At 22.8% G+C, this 3,648-nt stretch overlaps 1 non-coding gene across 1 annotated transcript; it reads left to right on the top strand.

Annotated features, from left to right (window-relative positions):
• The first annotated feature begins 3,042 nt into the window (after positions 1-3,042).
• Positions 3,043-3,115, top strand: Trnar-ucu (transfer RNA arginine (anticodon UCU)). The gene has a single exon. It is a non-coding gene; the product is annotated as a tRNA-Arg (tRNA).
• The last annotated feature ends 533 nt before the right edge of the window (positions 3,116-3,648 follow it).

The raw sequence follows: 3,648 nt of genomic DNA, 5'->3' as shown, positions 1-3,648 counted from the left end.
ATTCTCATTTTAGATTACGTAGATTTCTTTTTGTATGACGTACCAACATAAAACTAACTAATTAAAAGTCACTTGCAAACAGACGCGTATAAATATAAAGTTTGCATTACTACGCGTAACAGGACAATCATGTATCTTGATATATGTTTGATATATGAATGTCTTCTTACGCCCTATTATTTTTAATTGTCAAGTTTAAGATATATTTTATTAACAAGTGATTTTTGTAAATAATTTATATTTAAAAAGTTATTTTCATGAAAAATACTTCTAACAGTAATAAGTTAAGCAAAAAGGTGTTTTAAAATTATCTTACATATGCAAAGTATAAGATGAAAATAAAGTTCTTTTTATTGTCAAACATAACTGATTAGTAGGTCGTCTAAACTTGCATCTAAGTTTTTTTATTTTTAGTTTTATTAGCTTATTAGTTACAGTTGTTGGCTGTATTTGTTCTTCAAACTTTTTTTAAGTTTAGTAACCAACTAGTATCAACAAGAAGTAAACAACAATCAGAACAAAAATGTAAAATACAAAGAAGTATTGTTTTTGACTACATTAGGACATTAGTTGAACACAATTCTAATCATTTTTTTGGTCGCTGTTTTATTAATTGCACTTGAAAAACTTTAAAAAATTCTTAAGATATATAATCTTAACTTTCACTTTAGTCTACAATGCTTTAGTTTGATTATTTGTTTCATATATTAGATGGATAATTTGTATAAATTATAAATTGCTTATAAAAGCTCCGTAAATTAAGTTTACGATTTGATGTATAAAATTATCTTGATCATTATTTAATACTATTGAAAAAAGAAATTAGGTAAATTATAGTGTCAGTAGTTTTTAAAAATGTAAAAAAAATATTTATATAGTGTACAAGTTATATATTTAATACTATTTGTTGTTGAAAGACGACCAATTACATTGATCTGTTGTATAGTTTTAATAATAAAGTATAAAAATCTATAATTTTTTTCTTAAATGTAGAAGTAAAATTTTTCAAACCTTCATTGATTTATAAATTTTTGATTTGATTTTAGAATTACATTAACAATTCTTATTGCTTTTAGCAAATTACTATTATACTGTTTAAAATTTCTTAAACCTTTTTATCACTCTTACGTTAAGTAATTTTAAGCCATGTTTCCATAACTGCCTTTAAATGTTTTTTATTATCTGTTTAGCTTTCAAAAAAGTACCAGAAACTATTAAACATAATTTACTAATACAAATATGTTTGTTTATAGTTAATATTGATAGCAAAATTAACTGATTGCAAGTAACGAACTACTTAAAACTTAATAGAGTTAAAAATTTACTTTATTTTCTCATTCTTAACATCAGATTTTATAATTCTTAAAATAATAAATTAGAAAACATAAATTGGTGTTTTCAAAAAGTATTTCTAAAAAGTGCATTGTTTTTAAATAATTTTACTATGATATTGCTACTAAATAGTTGCACCTTTTTACAGAATGCTTAAAAATATTTCTAAATATTTCAAGTCAACAATATATGTCCTTTAGTTTTCGAAACATTATGACTTGTACCGTTTACTTATCGGCCTGTGAAACGTATTTAGTTTAAAATGGTTTTGTTTTTCAGATGTGATAACAAACTAGGTTTATAACATCAACTAAGATATAACTTTGTTGAATATGACTTTTCATTGTTTTTTTCATACAATAATTCTAATAACATTTTAAATAAATGAGTGCATCATGAAAAAGTATAACTTTAAATTTTTAATTAGTTTACTAATCAAAGAAGTTTTTAACAGTTTATGTTATTTTTCCTTTAAAATGAATAAGGTACATTTAAATATAGGAAAAATGTTCAAAATGTTTAATTGTGATACTTGTAAGAAAAACTTTTAATATAAGTAACAAAAGAGTTCACACGGGAGAAAACAATTTAAGTGTGAAAATTGTAATAAAGGATTGAAGCAGAAAGGTGGTTTGACGAGACACATGTTCGTAAAAAGATTTCCAATGTTATGTTTTTCATAAAAGTTTTAGTCAAAAGAATGAATTAAAATGCAATTTAGCTACTCACATTAATAAAAATTCTTCAAGTGTGATTAATGTGACAAAATTTTTGCTCTAAGACACCATGTAAAGCCAAATATGTTAATTCATAATGGTATAAAATATTTTTAATAAGAAGTTTTTTTAGCAATTTCAAACAAAGTTGTGTTGTCAAAGTTACATGCGCAAACTTATTATTGATTTTTTTTTTCTTATTGTTTATAATTTTTATTATTCTTATAGATATTAAAAAAAATAGTAAAATTATTGAAGTTGTAAAAAAAACTAGTACTGATAGCAAAACATAGTCATAAAAAACTGTCAAAACATTATGATAATTTACATATTTTTAGAAAACTTAAAGACTTGTTTTAAGCATGCTAAAACCTTAATACTGATATAACTTTGATAAACTTTTTAATATAGTAAGTACAAATGTTAGAACAACTGATTATAGTTTTTTTTTTTCTAAATTTTACTGTTGAACATTATACGAATATTTTTATTTTACTAATATGGGTTTTTATAGATAAGGTCTTAGTGTTGAATCGAAAAAAGTTACACATTTAATTTGATTTAATTTTTTATAAAATATATTTTTTGACTTTAATTATTATTAAAATAATGGTTTAGGAAAAAGTAAAATAAAACCAAAAAATAGTCTACATTTCTAACGCACATTAAAAAAACATCAAATAAGTTTAGAATAGTTAAAGATGAAAGAATTATGTTACAAACAAATAAAAATAAAGAATATAGAAACATTTGATAAAATCAAGTTTAACTTAATCTAAGTGTATCTCCTTCTTTTATTTCTGATAAGTAATAAGAGGTAATTATACTTCATTATTTTACTAAATATCTAAATTTCAACTATGCAGAATAATCAACACTTAATTTCATTAGATCACTTATATTTGCAAGTTTTATAACTATAAATTTCCTTTATCACACCCACACATTAATTGATGTTGTCATTAAATTTTTAAAAAGTTGATATATCTTAGTTGTCTCCGTGGCGCAATGGATAGCGCGCTGGACTTCTAATCCAGAGGTTCCGGGTTCGAGTCCCGGCGGAGATGCTTTTTGATGTTTATGTAAAAACTTTTATGGAGTTTATAATTATAGAATTTAGTTTCCATAGTATTAAGATTTGTTGTACATACTTATTAATATTTTATAATAAAGTTGTTTATGTTACGAAAAGACTCATGACGTTTTGTATTAAACATTTTTTATATAACAAAATATCTTATTATTTGAAACTGTACCAAAAGTGAAAATATCAAAAACAAAACTATAAAAATAAATATAAAAAGTTTATAATTACTATAAATAAACTATTCCAAACTTAGACTTTGAATTTATTCAAATAACTAAACAAAACGAACTATTAGTCTGACAAAGTATACTGCGAAATAGAAAATATCTATTTTCCGTCGCTAAACTTAGTTTAAAAAACAAAGTCTAAAAAATATTAAAAATTTGGATAGAATAACGAGATTTAGAACAATAAAAACGTCATGAGCTTCAAGTGAACCTGTACGTTTAATAGACCAAAATATACAAAAATTTAATTGTTGTTAGTATAGTGTCTAGATGAACTTAAAAATGC

This window comes from Thalia democratica, chromosome 6 (assembly GCF_965202585.1).
Source record: "Thalia democratica chromosome 6, ktThaDemo2.hap1.1, whole genome shotgun sequence".
Taxonomy (NCBI): Eukaryota; Metazoa; Chordata; class Thaliacea; order Salpida; family Salpidae; genus Thalia; species Thalia democratica.
The sequence above is the reverse complement of the archived record's forward strand: the minus strand, read 5'-3'. Positions and strand labels throughout refer to the sequence as shown.